Source organism: Mustela putorius, unplaced genomic scaffold (genome assembly GCF_011764305.1).
Source record: "Mustela putorius furo isolate JIRA1106 unplaced genomic scaffold, ASM1176430v1.1 tig00003853_pilon_pilon_pilon, whole genome shotgun sequence".
NCBI classification, from domain to species: domain Eukaryota; kingdom Metazoa; phylum Chordata; class Mammalia; order Carnivora; family Mustelidae; genus Mustela; species Mustela putorius.
In genome coordinates, this window is record NW_025422005.1 from 45,881,049 (window position 1) to 45,902,735 (window position 21,687).

General features: G+C 45.6%; 1 protein-coding gene across 4 annotated transcripts in view; it reads right to left on the reverse strand.

The window, feature by feature from the left end:
* Nucleotides 1-21,687, reverse strand: part of DAB1 (DAB adaptor protein 1) — a 1,133,694-nt gene that overhangs the window by 253,731 nt on the left and 858,276 nt on the right. The gene's annotated exons all lie outside the window — the stretch shown is intronic.

The following is a 21,687-nucleotide window of genomic DNA, read 5'->3' on the forward strand; positions in this document are numbered from 1 at the left end:
GTATCCTTATCCGTGGATCCTGTGAGTATGGCCATATTTGGGGGGGAAAAAAATCTTTGTAGACATAAATAAGTTAAGGATCTTGAGATTAGGAGACCATCCTGGATCATCTGGATGGGTCTGAAATCTAGTAACAAGCATCCTTACAAGAGACAGACAGAAGAGAAGGCTACTTGAAGAAAGACCCACACTCGGGGAGATGAGGAGACTGGTGGAGAGAGGCGTGACCACAGACCAAAAGCACCAACTAGCAACCATGAGAAGCTGGAAGAGGCAAGACACAGATTCTCCTCTGGAGCTTTCACAGGGGGAGCAGCCCTGTTGACCCCCTAAATTTTGGACTTTCAGAGAGAATGTGAGAATTGTGAGAGAGTAGATTTCTATCCTCATTTTTTTTTTTTTAAGATTTTATTTGTCAGAGACAGAAACAGAGAGCACAACCAGAAGGAACAACAGGCTGAGAGAGAGAGAGACAGAGTGGAGTCCCCACGGAGCAAGAAGCCCGACACAGGATTTGATCCCAGGACCCTGGGATCATGCCCCGAGCTGAAGGCAGACATTACCACCTAAGCCACCCAAGCAACTTTCCAGTTTTGTTTTTGGTCACCAAGTTTGTGGTAATGTGTTATAACACCCTCAGGAAACTAGTCCACGGAGGCACTCTAGTTTCTGCTATAAAAATGAGGACACTGGGGCGCCTGGGTGGCTCAGTGGGTTAAGCCTCTGCCTTGGACTCAGGTCATGATCTCAGGGTCCTGGGATCGAGCCCCACATCGGGCTCTCTGCTCAGCAGGAAGCCTGCTTTCCACTTCTCTCTCTGCCTGCCTCTCTGCCTACTTGTGATCTCTCTGTCAAATAAATAAATAAATAATCTTAAAAGAAAAAAAAAAAAAAAAAAGATGGGACACCGAGGTTGAGAGCAGAGGGGGGTTTCTCCAAGGCACGTAGCTCTTCATCAGCAGAGATGAGATTCAGATCAGAATCTATCTTACTACAAAGTCTTTGTCAAGATTCTCCCATGAGTAGCCTCAGAGACGCCTCCCATGGTTCTTAGCTCAAGCTCCTGAGGCACACAGGGGCCAGGCCCTCCCTGCGGAGATGCCCACGGACTGGATCACTGGGAGGACAATGGCACCTGTGTTTCTTGACAGCCGTCCCCCCAAGGGGTTGTGCTTCATGGTACAACTGAGAAACACAGCCCAGAAGGGTGGGGTTTTCACCCTCACAGGCCTGTAGGAATGCCTACTTGAAACACATATCCTGTAACACAGAAGGGAAAAATGAGAATGAACCAAACCCCAACTCGAAAGCCAAGCTCTCTTTCTTTTCCGCGGGCACCCCACACTCTGCCATGCTGCTGCGACATAAGGGAGTGGGTGGGGGTTGGGGAAACAATTAAATATATGGGTTGGTTCTGGACCCAAGCCATTCCAACTCCCCATAGGTTTTATTAAATCATTTATAATTCCAAGAAGCTGAAGTAAATATTTAATATTTGATTCTTAATCCATAAATATTTACATGCAGAGATTTCCCCATGTTCAACAAGCCCACCAGAGGTTTTACACTTTTAGCAAGTGTGACTAATGAAACCTTCCAACTCCCCTCCCCAAAGCGAGCAGCATCTGGCCACTCCTTCAAGAGTTCTGAGGCAGGCAAGGGTCTGTGTGCACCAGGGGTGCAGCCAAGAGTGCTGAGAACTGTTAAGGGATTCAGCTTTCAACTTGTCTGGGGGAAAGAGAAGAAACGGGGACCAAGAAGGAGAGAGAGAAAGAGACACTGCGGGAGGGCCGAGGGAACAGACAGGACCCAGGACACAACCTGTGCTGTTTCAGTTAAGTACCTTCTGAAGGTTATTGGAACGTTCTCTGTTTGTTGACCTTATGGCTATTAACACATCAAATGGGCCTCCAAAATGAAACTATTAACAGAACTGCACTAGAAAATCCAAAAAACCCTCTTCGAATCTTTTCTTCAGAGTCCTAGGATTATTGGGATTATGGTGGTGGTCTCTTAATTCATCCAACCCCTTCTGTTGAATTCTCTCTCTCTCTCTCTACACATATATATATATATATGTATATATCTTTATTAAGTTTACTTACTTTATTAAATGTGTGGCATCCTGCTAGGAGTTAAAAATTAAAAGGCCAGCTTCCTTCCCTGACAGGGCCTTACTCTCTTCCTCAGTGACTTGGAATAAAAGAGTTACCACTCATTAAACACCTACTATGTGCCAAGTCCTTGGTTACCACTCACTAAACACCTACTATGCGCCAAGTCCTCGGTTAGCTTCTATACACACGTAACCTTTAAATCTAAAATCTCCCTTTCATAGGTGACTGAAGAGGCTCTGCAGGTTAAGAAGCTGGTCCAAAGTTCTAGTTCTCACATATTACAGGAGCCAGTTTTCAAACAAAGGATCAGTCAAGGACCCATCAGACAAAGTGAACCCTTGCCAGCTATTATTCAAAGAGGGAATTTAGTGCAGGGAACCCTCACAATGGTGTTGGAAGAGCTGAAAAGCCAAGGGAAAAGGAAGTGATCCAAGGATTAGTGAGTGCAGGAAGCTGCCACCAGCCCTGGGAACAGACCCACAAAAGGAGGAGGTGCAGTGCCCAGAGCAGAGAGATGGGGCTGTGGAGAGGTGGCTGGAACAATGCAAGGTTGCCCTGGAGGGCTGCAGCCGTCAAGACAAGAGCCATCCTGCAGGACCCGGATCCCCAGGATGTGGCGACTGCCAGAACCACAACCAGAAGGAGAGGGAGGAAGAGAAGGGCCCCCCACATCCCCTTTTGCCCCACTTTTCCCATCTCCCCCCCAGTGCCCCCACGGACTGAGCCCTGCCTGAAGCCCAATGTCAGGAGAGCCTAGGAGAGAATGGGATTGCAAGGCGCTGCTCCCTGGGTGACAGAGGACACTCTGCCACGTCCAGCTGGAGAATGAATCTGTCGGCAACAGGCACAGGACCAGATCTGACTGAACGTTTTAGCCCTGCATCTTGCTGAGCGGATCTGCTAGAGGCGGCTAGGGTCCAGTCTTGGAAGAGGCCGTCGCTCACCTTGTGACTATCGGCAAGCCACACAGGTCCTGTGGTTCTGTTCTGGAAGAGCACCCGGGAGTTGTTGCGGCAGTCCCGCCGCCTTAGAGACCTCACTGGAGAGTCAGTGAGGCCCAGGTGCGACGAGGCCCAGGTGCACATCTGCTTACCTGGAGCCGCAGAAACAGGCTTTCTTTCACTTCCCGAGAAACAGTACGTCCACACTCACACCTGCCCTCCCTTCCTCTGGAATGTTCCCTTCAACCTCTTACCCTGAGGCATTTTGTGCTTCTGCCCCAGCTGCCCTGCCTAGCTCTTTTCTTTCCAAGGATATTTCCCGGGGGGGTCTGGGGCCCCTAGGAGGATTTCGCAGGAGGAAGTACTGCTGGTGGGGGAGGGGAAGGTGAGGGATGGACTGCGGTTGCTCAGTAATCCTCCCTAAATCATGTATGGCAAGACGTAGCAGACAATCATTTCTTGTGACTGAGACAAGATCAAAGGATTAAGGGGGTTTTGGGTAAAGAAGGGTTGGCGTTTGGTCATGAGAATTATAAAAGTCAGTCTGCTGAAAAGAACAGCTTGCTAGGGGAAAGTCTGAGTCTGGGTCAGCCCTGTGTGTCTGACCACGCAAATGACTGTCATGTCGGGGAACTACAGAAGAGCCCCTCTCCAAACCTGTTCCCTTCCTCCTGTGCATGGCCCTGGGAGCTGGGTGGTCACTGCCCGAGCCTGTCCTGCCTTCTCCTGATGGGGCTGGCATCACCTCTCATCTATGGAGCTCTGAGCCCAGACCTGGCCGTGCTCTGTTCACAGTATCAAATTATTCCTCACACGAACCTGTACAGCACAGAGAAGCATTTTCATTGTATAAATGAAAGCACTGAGATGTGGGTATCCAGCACTTTATTTAAAGTTACTCCATCAATAATAAAAGAATAACTACTTACTATGTGCCAGACACCGGGCTAAGGAAGCACTTTACATGTAAGCCCAAAACCATGAGAAGCACTGGTTCTTCCCATAACGGTGAAGGACCAGGTTTGGAGAGAGATGGAAGCAAACTGCCCATGTTCACAGTGTACAGAAGTGCTAGCAATGGGATTCCAACCCAGGTCTCTCTCCTGCTAGAGATCCTAATCACGACTCATCATTTGTTCATTCATTCATGTAACAGGTATTACTTGGGCACTACCGTGGACGGGCACTGGTAAGGGTGCCGGTCATGCCACCATGGGCACCACGGTGTGCTCGTGGAGTAGACATGCTGTAACACAGCCGTGTGCAGGGCGACAGTCCTTCCATCAACACTCACAGAGCTGCTAAGCGCCACACACCACGCTCAGCCCTATCACACAGCCCCTAAGCGGAAAGGCTGCTTTGGGATGTCACATGGGTGCTATCTTCCCGATTCACACAAGGCCTTGGTCTCAGCCCCTCTGCCTTAATGGGGCGGAGTCTGGGGTGGGTGGGGATACGGGTATGGCCTCAAAGGTGGCTCCTGAAGAGTGTGGCTCCAAAAATCTTGAGGTCAGCCACCCAAAAGTAAAGGAAAAGTTGGAAAACTAGAGTAAAAATGCCTTTGTCAGCCTTTCCCCAGAAAGGCCAAACCTGACACCATCCAGTTGGTGGGAGCAGCTGAAGAGACGCAGGCTGGAGCGCTGAGTGAACAGGTGCCAACTCAGCTCATTAAGTCCCCAAAGTTTTCATCTTTCCCAGGCTAATTGGCATTAATACGTGGGGTGCCGGATGGCTGTTACGTGGGGAGCTGCAGCAGGCCCTTCAGGATTCAATACCTAAAGGAGACCAGGATCAAAGACACGGAGCGTGACTGCACATGAAAGGCAGTCGCCAGAGCCCTGCTTCTGTCCCCATGGATGTTGACTGCACCTTGGGGGCGGGCGTGAGGGGAAGGATAAAGTGGGGCAGAGAGGACAACTGTTTTTCTGGCAAAGCAGATGCTTCATGCTGGTACTGGGGAGTACTTCTGCAGTACAATTATTTGTCAGTTTCCCAGATGATACTTATGTCTCCAAACTATGTACGGAACACCTGCTGGGTAGCAGGCATTTTGAACACTGGCAGTGTCTGCAAAGACCAAGTCAATCCCGTCTCTACCTTCAGGATGCACCATCGGGTGTGAAGACAGATGCGGGGTTAAGGGAAGTAGAGCACAACAGAGGCCAGTGCCCAGAATCAGAACAGCCCAGGAGAGGGCAGACCTACCCTTGTTCAGCTGGGTCCAGGAAGACTTCCTGGAGGAAGTAACATCTAAGCTCAATCTTTTTGGTGGTTGTGTCTGTTCAGACCACGCCTCCCTACTCTGCACAGCAATCCCCTGCCACTGCCCATAGCATGGGCTCTCAGAACTACCGTCCGGCGTAGATCTCTAACTCTTGAACAGCCCACTGTCAGGTGGGATGAGCCTACAGATCTGCCCTGCCTGAGATCTGGAATGAGGACCCTGTGACTCAGTCTTCATTGAGATTTTGAATGCAGAAGTCAGTAAAGCTGGCCATGAGCACAGTGACCAAGGCGAGCCTGACTGCAGAGAGGGAGAAACAAGAAGCTAGTCTGGAAAAAGCAAAGTAGCTTTGGAGAGATGAGAGGAAGATATGTGAGTGCCTGGCTTTTCAGTGCTCGGCTCAAGGCTCTCAGGGTGCCCAGTCTTCCAGATTGCTTCTTTGTGAGCGGGGTCTGCTCCAAGCAACAAATTATTCTGGAGGAAGGCCAATGTGAAGGCTGAGCAGGGAAGCATAAAGTAGCACGGAGTGCTTGAGGACCAATGAGTAATAATGAGTGCTAAGCTGTAAACTTCTAGAAGGCATGAAAGGGGCAGGTATGCCCCTACTCATCCCCCACCACCTATGGTGCAGAGCTAGGCAGGGATGGATGCATGCACATGGGCTCATCCAGCCCACCTCCCACGAGCCTTAAGGTCTCAGCAACCAGCCATAATACATGGACTTTGGTTCTCCCACAATCAGAAGCACAGCAAGCTAGCACACGTATGTCTAACGCCATCTGGAGCCCTTATACAGATGACTACATCTGGTCTGCATCCTCACACTTAGAGATCGGTCCCATCACTCCCATTCTACAGGTAAGGAAATGGAGGCTTACAGGACTTGAAGTTCCCAAGGTAACTGCCACTGATTAATGGTAGAGCTATGTTGGGTCAGTTTGGAATTCTGAAGACAGTGACACAATCATTAGGCTATGCTCCAAAGAATATGGGCCTTACTGGTTGTTTTCATTGAATCTACTTAAATAAGACCCTAGGATGCTGGCCATCAGAAAGATGTTCCAGAAATGGCACTCTGGCCTTCCTGGCATTCGTGGGAGTGCAGGGGCATGAGGGGATGGACATTCCCCTTTGCCTGTGACACAAAAAGAGGTGTGGGGAGATCACCAGGTACAAAGAGGCTACCAACCCAATAGCTGCTTTCAATCCCCTCTTTTCAGGCCTCACAGGCTTCGAAAGGGCAAAATGTTCTGAGGACTGCTGGACAAACTGGCCAGAGAATCCAGGGCCCCAATCTCAATCAGCACCTCCTTTTAACCAACATGCATCCATATCGGGTAACACGGGGTGGGGGGGAATCTGAACTGCTCATCGCACCACCCAACTGAAGAAGTTAGAAGGGCTGAATGATTTAGGTACCTTGACTATCAGTTTGGTGCGGGGTGGGGGTGGGGGGGATGAGAATGCATCTGGTAGACTTCTAGCTGCAAAGAAGGGAAAGAGCCCCAACTGTTGCACTCAGAAATCCATTCCATGTCTACAGAAAGACCGTGTGTCCCACAGGCTGCTCCCAGCCAATGGCGGAGCAAGCAGGGATACTCAAGTAGGCCTATTCCCAGGAGGCGGGGCCTCTTCAGATGACTGACTCTGGCTCAAGGACTCCATAATGACCTTACTGAAGTCTGAGATGTTCCTTCTACCTTCCCTCCCTCCCTCCCTCTTTCTCTCTTTCACTCAGGACCAAACCTCATTGATGGTCTGATGGCTCCCCTAGCCTCCTCTGGCTCCTTCCCCATGTCTTCTCACAGGCAAGACAAAGTCCTTCCATCCCCCCCTATCATCACCTCCTCTGTCTGACTGGAACCCCAGCAGCCCTGACACCCCCCAGCTGCTGCTGACGTTGGAGCCCGGTGAGCACAGGCTGAAAGGCAGACCACCCGGCTCTGTGATAAGAGGAGACACGGGACACAACATGGATGCGGGGTTGGGGGGGGGGGAGGGTAGACTCAGTATGGGCCTCCAGATGCAGACTTAACTCTGTTCATTTTCATCACCGAAGTTACTGGGTACCACAGGCATTTTCTGAAATGCACCAATCTCTGCAGCAGCTGGCTTCAGAAGGATTTTAGAGATGATTTCCCCCATCGAGATGGATAATACTTCAGCTCTGAAATGGAAGATCATAATGCTTTGCCAATCTACTCTGATCCCAGGGAAAATGGACCGGTAGAAGAAGATGATTTCAAGGTTTACAGCCCCACCCCCACCCCTTCTAACCCAATCTGCTAAAAATTAAAACTCAGTAAAGCATGGTGTGATGACTTTTCAATCTGTCATTCTTACAAAATAGAAATACTAAGTAGGCCCAAGTTTTCTCACTGAAGACAAAAATAGAAGCTAGCGTGGTGGACAGAGTTCTGCGTCAGAAGCCGGAGTTCCACCAGTCACTCAAGTTTTGGGCCCCGGGCAAGCTGGCTCCTGTGCATTTCAGTCTTCTCTTTTAGAAATCAACATCTTATTACCTTAAGTGAGTAATGGCACCGGAAACCCCCAGAACGGTGCCTGGTACATTGTGCAAATTAATTGAGGTAACAATATTTGGCATTTTTCGGGCCTTTGGTGAATGTTTATTTTATTTGAAACTAAACCAGGTGCTTCAATACTTTTTTAAAAAAGTGACTAATGCAAGTTTCCTCTTTAAGAGGCAGGGGTGAGGGGGAGAGAATGAGTAAAGCAGGTCTGGGATACGGTTGTCTGTCTTCATTTCCTTTCAAGATCTTTATTGCATTTTTGTTGGACTGCAAGCAGTTCTGATCCTTCTGATGGATATGTGTGCTGTGCTCTCAAGAAGATAAAAAGAGAGAGAAAGAGAGGAGCATAAAACTACGTACACGCAAGCAGTGATGGATGCCAAGGACAGAAAATTTCCAGTAGACCTGGTCTATAAATTGTCATTTAAATTTGCAATTTAAAAACACTGTCTGACTTTTTGATTTAGCTGACTGTATATGAGAGACAAATACTGGAATCCTAATAAGCAATGTTTAAATGACATCTCCAGTCTCCCAGACAGAGAGGGCGGCAGTAGAATTCTAAGAAGAGAAAATAAATCTACCAAGAATAGGAAAGACGACCAGAACTAAATAGTTGCACTAATCACTTGATGACAGATACCAGGAAAATGTATTTTTGGCTGCTTAAAATTCGAATCCTTAACCGACGGAGGACAGGCGATCAGCTGAAAACCCCTACAGTCACTGTGAGGGGACAAGACTGAGCTCCGTCTTTACATTTCATCACATTAAAACAGATGAACCAAAAAATCAAGGCACCAGGACAACATATTAAAGTTGATAAAGCGGAGGTTAAAAGATGTGAACTGCAAGAATCACTCGCAGTCCAGAGGCATCCATTGGCAAATCTGAATTTCAAGGCTCTCCTGGAGTGGCAGCCCCTGCTGGGGACACGCCCACAGAGGGGAGCCCACTCCCAAGGTCTCCTTTTCTGTTAGCATCATCCCTCAACCACAAAATACTGAAGACAAACATTTGCATCAGTCCAAGGGTGAAAAGAGAAATGAATCATCAACCACTGAAAGCAATTCTGAGTGCCACAGCTCAAGTGAGATCTGACAAATTTAGGAATGAACCACTGAAAAAACTCAACAATGACATAAGGGTCTGGAAGGAGAGCTTGTGAGTAAAAGCTCAGGGAAATGAGATCGCCTCACTTATTGTAAAGTGATAATTGCACAATTTATAATGACATGGGAACAGCTCAGATGGTAAGATTCAGTGGAAAAGTAATGCAGAATTAAATACCCAGTAGGATCAAAGTAGAATGCATGTTGTTTGCATGTTTGTGTACACACACTCATGTGCAAAAAAAAAAATAATAATAAAGTAAATAAAAGATTGAATGTTAACCTGAATGTTAATGGTTCTTGCTCAGAGCCGGGGTATGACTTCAGAATCCCCCACACAGTGCTTGAAGCAGCCATTAAAATCGACCAGCTTTGGCAAATGACACAAAAATCTATTTGCAATCTAGAACTTTGAAAGCAGGAGGAGAAGCCACAGTAATCATTACTTTAAAACATCAAAGGAAAACTAATGGAATATAAATTACTGATTCTAGGAAAATGCAGGCCAAAGGCCAAAGAATTACCTATCTAATATAGGCTACTCTACTCTTCTACAAATGCTTAATGAACACATACTATGTGCCTGGTCCTACATGTAATAGGACATGAATAAAATATGTGTACAACTTGAGAGGCCGTTTACTCTAGAAGTCAAGTCAGGGGGAGGCCGTGGCTGGCCCAGCAAGATTTCTGATCTGCTGATCTTCCTTTCACGAGAGAATAATGTAGGATTTATTTTCCACAACTAGGGATTTAAATCTAATGAGTAGACAGTGTCTATAATAATAGAAGACATTTCACAAAGCACCCATTGAACTGAAAAAAGTAATAAATCTGCACTCCGAGAATCTTTATTTAAATGGCACAACCTCTGGGAAGCCCTTGGGGTGGTTGCTTATCTCTGCTCTGGGATTTCAACTTACGGTAATGAACTCTAATTGCTTCTTAGTTGTCTGTCTTTGGGAGAGATCTCAAGTTCCCTAAGCCCAGGACTTGTTTATAATCTTCTGTGGCCAACACTCTGCCTGGTTTTGGAAAACACTCAAACACCCAAAACGGGAATGAAGGAAAGAAGGAGGAAAGAGGGAAGGAGGAAAGGCAGGAAGACTCGCATCTCCTCAGCATCTACCCTGTGCCAGGGCCTGCAGTACGCACGTCACATACACATTCAGTTGTTTCTTTCTTTTTTTTTTTTTTTTAAGATTTTATTTATTTATTTGACAGAGAGAAATCACAAGTAGTCGGAGAGGCAGGCAGAGAGAGAGAGAGGGAAGCAGGCTCCCTGCTGAGCAGAGAGCCCGACACGGGACTCGATCCCAGGACCCTGAGATCATGACCCGAGCCGAAGGCAGCGGCCTAACCCACTGAGCCACCCAGGCACCCCAACATTCGGTTGTTTCTATGTCTATTATTCTGAACTCCAACCAGGAGCTTATTTTACTGAAAACTACCATGGTCTGCAAAGCGTATAGACTTTGAAATCAAACTGTTCAGGTTCAAATCTGCACTCTGCCGGTTTCTAGCCTCAGGGAGGTGGGTGAATCTCTATGACTCCAAGTTTCCACATAAGCATGTGAAATGTGAAAATAAAGTAAGATTAAATATTTAAAATGCCTGTCTTCTCCTCCTTATGGAAATGGTTTTATTTCCTACAAATGTGTACTGCATACCTCCTACTCTTGAATCCTAGCTTTGGGGCTGACCAAAAGCCTCTGGGTACTTGGCTAAGATAGCAGGAACAAGTCCTGCAGAGCCTCGTGAAGCAAGGGCTAAAAGCGACCTTAGTGAGTTGCACATTTCCTACCTGCTATCAAGCATCATGCTACCTTTCATAAGTCCAACGTGATCCAGCACTCACGGCTATCCATCACAGCTTCAGCCCAACGTCCAATGTCTTTAGCACATGCTTCCATATCGCTGTTAATAAGGGATACGGGGATGATCATTTTCCCAATGATAGGGGTCCTGATCCTTTTTAGGATCACATAATAAGAACATTTTTCATTGTTGGAGATAATTCCCCTTCCCGTGCACATTTGTCAAAGGCAGTTTCCAACAGTCCCGTACATCATCCTGAAATACATGATAAGATTCAGGTCTGCTATTCATCATCTGCTGGGCTCCTTCCAGTGTTCCTGCGTAGCTTTTCCTGCCTCTGGTTTAACAATCGGAATGTAAGCTCTCCCTAGAACGGTATCACCAGTCAGGGGAACCGAAAAACTCAAGTGATGACAGTCCCCCATCTGAGGGAAGTGAATCTACAATAATGATATATAAATTCTTTGTAAAAGTAAATTGCAAATCTTGCTGCCATGTACCAATAGGACACAGACCCCCAGGAACTGAGCTTTTCACTGGTGTTTTATTTGATGGCCACTGCTGGGAAAGCGAATATGGCAGAAAGAGCCTGGGCTTTGGATCATTGAGAGCAAAGTTTAAAAATTCATGTTCTTCCATTTATACGATGGGTGACCTTGGACATATTCTGACCTAGTTGATGTTTCCTCATCTGTAAAATGGGAATTTACCAACCTCTTCAAATCCTGTACTCTCACCGTATTCTCTGCTTGCACTGAGTAGTCGTGTAATTAATGTCACTTCCCATCTTACACACTGACAACTCTTCAGTAAATTCTCATCCCAGCTCCAAGAGGATATAACAATGCCCAAGACAACAGTCCCTGCCATCTCGTCTCGACTTACAACACAATCTAGTAAGGAAGAGAGGTATTTAAGTGCATTTCAGGTTGATGGAAGAAAGACAGAAACGCTTTCTCTGGATGAAAAACTTTGTCAAAACCCAACATGCTGAAAATCATGGGGGAATGAAGGCTTCATGGGGGAAGAGAATGCTGAGAAAGAGCTTCATGGACGTGCTCTCCGAGTTGGGTCTAAGGGGATGAGGCAGGCCTTGGCAGTGAGCTGAGATTTGGGTGATTTTTTTCCCCCCAGGCAGAGAGAAGAGAATGAGCTGGAGAAAACTCACGTGTGTGCAAAAAGGGCCAAGCAAGTCAATGTGTTCAGAAGGTCCAGGTGCACATAAGGCACATATGATGCCTGCTGAATGCATGAGTGAGGCGAAACTACAGGTCTGTTCAGAGCATAAGGTCAGGAGTCATGGCAGGAACTCTGTCCTGCCTCCTTAATTTCCATGTCTTTGTCTGTAAACTTGGGGTTTTAAAAAGAGGAGCTCCCTTAAGGTCTCATTCAGGAGAAAATTCATGTAAGCGTTCAAATGCAATGTCTGACACTTTCTCACTGCGGACAGACAGTAGCTACCTTCCTCACCAGCATTGTCATGATTATTTCTGATGCAGAGAAGCCCACTCAGAGGTGAAATGGGTTAATGGGACGACTCATCGATTTGGAGGCATTTGCAAAATTGGAGTGCTTGTTCCAAATTATGAGCTAGAATTGCATTCTGGTGAATGCACACAAAGTCCCTCAAGTTCACCTAGTCTTTACCATTTTGTATCTGGAAAACACAGAATAACTGGCATTCTCCTTAGAAAGGGAAATGTTCCCAGTCAATCACCAGGAACCCTTATGTACAGCAACCTCCCACCTGCCAGAGAAGGGGAGTGAAGACCTAGAGCTTCCTCTGCCTTTCCAACTCCCCTCCCTACTGTATCACATATTCTGCCCTCCTTCCTTCCTCTCGGTATGGCCATGGCAACCTAAGAGTGTCGGAGGATGTCTTTCATTGTAAGCCTTACTCAGTATTTGGTAAAAAGACACACCATTCAGTAGGGAGTAGCTTAGTCTAGTGTGAAGCATGTAGACAGGACCTGGGATCAGAGAGATCAGCAAATGGGTTCCTTTACCTCCACATTGCAGACTTCAGGCAAGCTGGTCATCTGTCTGAGCCTCAGTTGCCTCTCCTCTAACACGGGGACACTTGTCCAAAGGTTGTTCTCAAGCTTAAATGAAACAACATTTCACCCCCAGCAAACCTCTCCTCTATCTTTTATCTCCATGTACTCTCCTGATGGGTTTTGCGGAATTGCTCAGTCTTGCAACATACGCACTCTGACCAACCCAGAGGCTTTGTGGCAAAAGGAGGGGGTTGCTGAAATCCCAGCACACCTTGGAACATCGTCTGCTCACTCAGCAAACCGCGTGGATAAGAAAACCCCACGCTCTGGGGCATGTGCTGATTATCTGCAAAGATGAACATTCTCCAGCCCCACAAAGACATGTGCCCTTACCTGACTCACGGGACCTGGAGGGATATTGTAAAGGGCTTTGTTCTTCCCAACATCAAAATGCAAGCCCAGCCACGGCCACAGGCAGCACACCGAGCTTAATGAAGCAGTGGGATGAACTAATATGGCAAATCGTATAGCTTTACTACCAATATGGCCCACATCACGCTAAATTATGGCACCAGACGTGATTGGACACACATCACAAAAGGAGAAGTAGTTCACAGAATGGTAGGAATTTTCAAGGCAACATAATAAGAATCCCAAGAGCCAGCACTTTGGGGAGATGCTTGTGTTTTGTCATTTTCTTTCTCCTTGTGCAGATCATTCCCCCACCCCGGCCCCACCACGTGAGCACCAATTCAACAAACACTGGCTGAGTACTTACCATGTTCTGAGTGCTGTGCTAGGAACTCAGAGGTAACGGTAGAGACAGAAAACTAAGCCAAAACCGATAGAACCATGGCAAGTGTGATGATTTGAGAACGTGCAGGGTGCTAAGGAACCCCCCACAAATCCAGCTGAAGGAGGCTTATCTCTATCATAAATTCATTTGTTCACCTGCTTATTCATTCGCCCACACTGCTGCATATCTACATCTCTCAGCACCGTGCTCAGTGGTAGAAATGACGTGGTTATTAACAAGACAGGCACGGTCCCTGCCGTCACAGGACTCCCAGCCTCATGAGTGACCCAGAGGAACAAAAAGAAGACTAAAAATATGTAACAGTGGGCAACATGAGACATCTGAGAGCACGCCAAAGAGCCATGACCTGCAGCTGGGGGTCAGGGGCGTGGGCTGTAATGGGGCACCAAAACAATGCCGAGGACAGTCATACTGAACTTGAAACTAAAGAATAAGTGGAGTTAGCTCTGAAAAGAAATAAAGGAAAACGTATTCTTTGGAGAAGAAACAGGACTTGCCAAACCCTTAATAGGAACAATAATCAGGGAAATGAAATTAATTCAGTTGTGCCACAGAATGGACTATCACTGCAGAACAGTGTGGAGAGATGTGACCAGAGAGATAAGGAGGCATCGGACCAGGTGCGGCCTCTGTGACACCATGAGAAGCAGTGTGGATGTCACCCTGGAGGCACTCGGAGCTGCTCCCTGAAGGGTCTGAAGCAAAGGGGAGACGTGATCAGATCTCCAAGTGTCCCGAACAGCTTGGAGATGGAAAACACTGAAAACCTGCAAACCCCTTAGAAGGGGTGTGAGAACAATCCAGATGGCAGAAGAAGGCAACCCGGACTGTCCTTGGGAGAGGAGCCGTGAGGAGAGAGCATGGACAGCTTTGGAAGGCATTTAGGAGGTCACCGGGGCTCACGGTCAGCGATTAATCGAGAATCTTACGAAGATCAAAACGTTAAGGATGGTGGCTCAGACAAATGGTTGCTGAGTCCTGACCAGGAGTTGGCCAAGTGAATAGACAGGTGGGAAAGATGACCCAGGTAGAAGGAGCTGACACGTAGGTGTCCCAGAGGTGAGTTCTGGGAACTGAAGCTTGGTGTGGCTCAGGGTAAGAGAAGGCCAAGTGACAAAGACACGGGGACCAAAACTCAGATGGCTTGCTTGGGGTGTTATCCTCTTTGGTATGCTGCTGGGGTTATACAACACATTCAGGGAAGAAAGGGTTGTGAAGGAAGACTTGAAAAAAGCTTGACTTCTTAGAAAGGAACCAGTTAAAGTGAAGCCCAGAACTAAGTCACCAATGAAACCTCATCGGAATGGCCTTCAGGGAATGGCCACAGTGAGTGATGTGTCCTGTAATAAATTCAAGACCATGTGCTCACAGAGAGTACAGAATTCTCTCCCCACCACACATCATACAATCTGACAGCCAGTCCTACCATAAAGGACTGGACTTCTTGACCCAAAATGGTATTCCCTCCCTCCCAAGCCCTTCAGCCCCAGAGCTTTATGGATCAACCTCAGAGAAATTGATGTCATCATGTAATTAAACCCTGGATTTTGAATTTCCAAAGCTTGCAAATCACAGAGTCAGGAGAGAACAATTAGCACACCAAGATCCAAAACCCTGCCAAGGCAGAATGGTGCCATAAATCTGTGTGATGTGCCTCATCGGTTTCCGTGCCTCCCCTGCCAAAAAAAGAGTGCAGCCCCCCTGTAATTCTGTTGGAACCATCAGCCTCCAGCATCAAGGCACAGGGCAAACCCAGAGCATGTTTTCAGGGAAGACCACACAGACGTTAATGGCTGGCAGACCCGGGGCTTTCCAGCTTATGCAGACACACCATGTGACCCAGAACAAGTCTCTTGATCTTTCTGAACGTTATTTTCTCATGTGTTCCATGGGGCGATTTAAGAGTTGGGCTCCTTGGGGACAGTTTATCTAAAATGGTTTGAACGCAGCAAGCACAATACAAATGATGGCTATTAATGAACATCTATAGCTTAACAACACGGTCCGTTCTCCTTTGTATTTCCTGTCCACCTTGCCCATTATTATTGAAACAAGCATCCGTTGGAAGATGAACCAGTTCCTTCTTCTCAGGGATGCCCCCAGGTGCCCCTGGAGGAAAGGGCGCCTTCTACTATTCCCTGATGTCGTACAGCACTAGGAGACGTGCTGCCTCTCGGGGCTGAGTGAGGAGCTGGAGTGCTGGAGGGAAAGGGAAAGTTGCTCATCCTGAGTCTATGTACAGAGAATTGTGCTGGGTGTTGTAGGTTTATTCACTCATGTAATCCTCACGACAGCACTTTGCGATAGGTGCTCTTGTCCCTGTTTTATGGATGAAGAAGCTGAGCCTTAGAAAGTTAGAGTAGCTAGCCTAAGACATGCAAGCAGACGTCATGTCAAGTCTCAAATCAAACTTAAGTTCATCCGCTTCTAAGGCATGACCTCTTCCAGGAAGTCTTCAGTATAAAGAAGAGGGAACAAACACGCCAAGAGGGCAATCCCAAGAAGGTTAAGTTGTCTGCAGTCTAAGGAGCTGGAGGAACACCAGCCATGGAAGCCATTCCTGGCCTCCAGCCCTGCCTCTGCCACTACCCAAAGGAGTGACCAGCGGCAAGTCCTTCTTTGGAGAAGCTCATCTGTGAGCAAGAGGCTCTAGGTAGCCTCTGAATGTAAATTCCTTATTACGCTTTCTGTTTCTCCATTTCTAGAGAATGACTCAGGTTTCTTTTAGAATGTTGTCTTATGGGTGTTTATGAAGATGAAAACTCACTTGTTTTTAAGTCAGAAAAGCCGTGAAAAGAGTTTAAGAGTTGTTTTATTATGAGGAACGTGTCATATTTTAAGGAACAGATATGAGTGTGGGGTAAAAATAAAACATTAACTTTTGAGTAGTGATAGGATGAGAATGAATCAAAACTGCAAGGCAGAGAACAGGTCTTTTCAAGGAGAGGATGAGACTATAAAAAATCAGAAGGGCCTCCTGAGGTGGAAGGTCTTCAACGACATGAACTGCCTGCAGTCAGGGTCTCCTTTCCAGAAACTTCTCTCTCCCCACAGAACACTGACTGCCGTCAGGGCTCACGCCGGGGCTGGTTAAATCCTTGTGGACAAAAGACCTCATTCGTTCAATAATGCTTCCTCCAGGTTTCAGATTTGGTCGCCCAGATCTAATTTCCACCTCCGTTTGGTGCCTGAGGAAACGGAAGCTGGAAAAGCGGAAGTGGCCCGAGGCAGAAGCCCTGGGCTAAGGTCTTGACAGATGGCAGACAGCACCCCTGCAGGGCAAGAGCAGCAGGCAGAGGCAGGGAAACAGCAGCTCTGCAACCACAGGCATCATAATAAGAATTTTTTAAATTAATTACCCCAGCCCCAAGGATCCAATCAGATGATGAATGTGATGGCACTTTACAAGCTCCTCAGGGGTAAGCCCTAGTTAATAGGATAGTTTCCAGGGCTAACTGACCAAGTGAAGGATGAGAACCCCTATGGCATTACTGAAACCATTCGTTAACCAAAACTAACCAGAATTTTAAGACATCTCCCTCTGCCTGCTACTCCCCCTGCTTGTACATCTCTCTTTCTCTCTGATAAATAAATAAATAAATAAAATTTTAAAAATAAAAAGATTTAAAAAAAATAAAAAGAAGAAAAAAAAGAAAATTCCCAATAGTTCACACAGCTACTAAGGCACAAAGCCAGGGTTAAAACTCAGCTTGCTCAGGCTCCAAAGTTAATGCATGTGCCATATGACGACCAACTTCTAGACCCATCAGGGCTTGGATGCTTGGAGCCAAATCTTTTAGGGAGCAAATAAGGTAGCATTTTGTTGCTATTATTGTTTTGCTAACTAATGATCCTTGGACATAACTCTAATACATGGAAAGTGAGTAAGTTTATTTGCAGGTGTTTCTAGAAGATCAGGAGACAGTGCTGAACTATGATCTCAGAAGGAAAAGGGCAGAAAAACTAATGCTAAGCAGGCAGCTGCCAAGCTGTGGCTCCCACACTGGACCTTCACCCAGGATGCCTCCCTCCCCCGCCCTTCTGGTAAGTATTATTTGCATACGCGCACACACACACACTCATTGAGATAGGGTTCTAAGAGGCTAAATAACCCAGCTCTTGCTACACAGCAAGAGGGAAAAGAATTAGAATTCAAAACCAGGTCTGGCTCCAAAGTGAGTGCTCTTTCTACCACCCTCGGCTGCCAGGTGTCGCTGACTGAAATCCCTGGGCACTGTCCCCAAAGACTTCTGCACCTGCTCACCTAGGACCCTTCCTCTCTCACAGTCTTCCACTGGGTGGCCTGGTGCGGGGGTTATAAATAACCAGAATCGCATCAGCTGTTCTGCCCCTTTGATGGCAGGTAATGAACCTGAAAATCTCTATTCCCATCCTCCATCAACTCCACTCCTGGAATAGGCACCGTTGGATAAGCTGCATGTGTAGCAACACAATCCAATAAAAATGAAATGAAGAAAGCAACTTTATTTCTTACGTAGTAAGACTTACGTTCAAGTCTTCCTTATTTGAATTGTGAATACTCCAGTTACGTCTCCTATAAGGCCTGTCGAGAAATGCATTTTATGGTGAAATATGCTCCCGGGTGACTTGTGTTGGAAACTCTCTGACTTCCTTTCAAAAGCCTGGGTTAAAGAAGCAGGTGATACGTTTGTGAGAAATTCTAAAGGGCCCCCTAACTTTTCTTTATGCCACTCTCACTCTTGATAGATGACCTGTATTGTCAGGTATTCTCTTTTAGGAAATAAAATATCTGCCCCAGGAACCATCTAAATCTTGCCACGGGGGCAAAAACACCCTCTCTAGTCTATAATATCATGTAATAATATGAGAAATGTAATTATGATATAATGTCAAATAACAAAGCAGGATATGAAACTATATGAATTAGTTTGATCTCAAACACACATCCTGAAAACAGTCCAGAGCAGTTATTTTTGAATAATGGGATTAGGCATGCTTAATTTTCTGTTTTAATTTTCAGTTAAAAGAATATATACCTTCTAAAAAGTCAAATAAAATTACTTAAAAAAGAAAACCATTTTTTTCAGAAAAGGGCTGAAATATCATTCAGTATTTCCTGAGCACCAAAAAAATCACCATATGAAATTAAAAACTTTAACTAATACCAGGCACAAAGATTCTTCAAGAAAAGAAAGTTATATGCTAATCATGCTGATGAATATGGATATCAAAATCCTAAGTAAAATATCAAAAAAATCAAATCCATATATAGAAATGTGTCATGAAAGAGTAACATTTCCCTTAGAAATGAAGTCTAGAAAAATCTATCAGTAAAATCCACGCGATATAAACTAAGAGAAAAAATATGTATAAGCATTGAAATAAATATAGAAAGAGCATATGACAAAATTCAATGTCCAAATTCAGGATTTATTAAAAAACAACAATACTTCCAAAGCAATAAAAGTAGAAAAAAAATCTAGTAAAAATTCAAATATCACAGTTACAGGAAACTTAGAAGCACTTCCATTAATTGAAGATCAAGTTAAGAATACCTCCTATTACTAAATATTGTACTGACAGACTCAGCTAATGCAATAAGACAAGAAAAAGAATTACTTAAGGATCAGAGAGGAAGACATAAACCTACTCATGAGGTTCTATGTTGCCTCCATAGAAAATCAAAGAGGAATTGGAAGAATTAGTAACAAACTTTAGTAATGCTTTATATTCAAGATTCAAGATCAATAAATAATCTGTTAACATTTCCATTTAAAATTCTACATATTTTGGCTCAGTCAGCAACATTTGCTTAATGGAATACTTATTGTTCCACAGAGAAAACTGAAGAGTAAGAAATAAATTAATCCTGTTATGAGCACATTCTCTCTTTTTGAATGTAGGCATGTGCTTTCACAATGCCTTGAGCCAGAGAAATCGATCAGGAACGCATATGGTTTATCACTGTTACATAGCTCAAGTCAACTGTAAAATCTTACTTTGAGACACATCAGCTATATACTTTTTAAGATCCCCTTGGCTGTAGAATGGGTAAGAGAAAACAGTATAATGCTGATGATGAAAATGAAGAAGAGAAGAGCACAGAGGGGCACCTGAGTGGGTTGACTTAGTCGGTTAAGCGGCTGCCTTCGGCAGGGTCCTGAGATCAAGTCCCACCTTGGGCTGCCTGCTCATCAGGGAGTCTAATTCTCCCTCTCCCGCTACCTCCCCCAACTCGTGGTCTCTCTCTGTCTAGCTCAAATAAATAAATAGAATCTTTAAAAAAGAGAGAAGGAGGAGGAGGAGGAGGAGGAGAGTACAGAAATGGGAGAAGAGAAAGAAAAAGGAAGAGAGGAAGGAAATGGAGAGGACAGGAAGAAAGGAGATAAGAAGTAGTAAAAGGGAGAAGGGTCAGGAGAAAGGGGAAGGAGAAAGGGAAAAGGAAGAGGAAAAACACACATAAAGGCTCTTTGTTGGGGCACTTGTGTGGCTCAGTCAAACCTCAATCTTCAACTCAGGTCATGATCCCAGGGTCCTGATATCAAGCCCCGAGTCAGGCTCCCTTCTCAGGGGGAAGCCTGCATTTCCCTCTCCCTCTCCCTCTCCCCCTGTTGGTGCTTGCTCCGCCACCGCCCCCACTCTCTCTGTGAAATTAATGAATAAAATCTTTTTTAAAAAGGCTCTTTATTGATCCTTTAATAAATGCCAAGTAATATACTAAGTATTTAATCTGCCTTGTCTCAATTATTCTTCATAGTAAGCCTCTGAACTTTAATATAATATCCTTACTTACAGGAGAGAAAACAGATGCTCAGAGAGGTTAAGTAACATCCTAAGGTCACACAGTTAGGAGCTGGCATAGCTATAATTTGAATCTAAGTCTGCATGTCCAGACTCCATGGTACTGCCACTCACTAGGAGATATTCCTTGCATTATGTATCGTGCTGATTTTAGAGTCCTGTAAGACATGAAGATGTGGAGGTTCTAAAAAGTCACCTTCATACTCCCATCCCAAATCTTCAACCAAGCCAATGTTCTGAAAACCTGAATCCTCATTTTAGAAAGCTCCTGGTTTTGCATTTTAAAATTAAGAATGAAAAGATATTCAGTAAGATACAATTTTTAATGCATTAAGCATTCAAGAGCACAAGTTTAGTGGAAAGGTTAAATCTGAAGCAAAAATATAACTTGTCAGTTTCCACTGAAAAAGCATTTGAATTCTAGTGCATTATCATGCTCTGCAATCTTTTTTTCTCCATGTAGCAGTTCTCCCAAGACCTGCTCTCTCACTGACTTGCTTTCCTTCTTTTATTCTTAGACCATGATGCATGAAATACAAGGTTTACATTAAGTTTTAGCAAATAAAATAGGCTGCTTCCAAAATATTTGTGTTTCAAATAAACATCCAAAGCAACATTTACCATCCTTCCTGAGGTTGTGGCTGTCTGGGAACTGCCTGTGTATTACATTTATGTCCCTTGTTTCCTATAGAGTGTCAGACAAATACCGTCAGGAAACATGACGGGGCAGGCACAGCAGTGTCTCAAACAAATCACTGCCTCTACAAAGCAACTGAGCGCATCCTGGTTTGCAAGCCCATATTGACAGATTTCAAGACCTGAAAGAGAAGTCTATTAATCGTCCTCCGTGCAGCTCAGAAGATGAGGGAGAGAAAGACAACACACAGCACGAAGTCGCTTACGCCTAATTGCAACCGGGAGACAAACATCCTGAAAGGCATGGTCATAAAACCATGGGACCCAATTCTCCAGAAAACACAGAGAGGGTGAGAGTTACTTCATTATCATACTACGCATGCCAGTCCTCATTAGCAGGTCTCTATGTGCCCGCTCGGGGTCAAGCACGTTCCAAGTGTTGGAGCTGATGGGTGAAGGAGAGGTCCGGCTCTGCAGGAATGCTTGGTCCAGCCGATAAACAAAAACACGGGAAATTTTGAATAAAGTGAGATTCTAACAAAGTGCTCCTGCAGCAAAACAAACAAAAACAACTAACCCAGTGCAGAGAGGAAGGAAAGGACTGACCTGAAGATTAAGTGGGAGCCAGCCTAGGAACAAGCGGGGAGTGACAAAGGATCTTGCGCTGGATTAATTGTCCAGCAGTTCCCAAAGTCTGGGCTCTGAAACAAT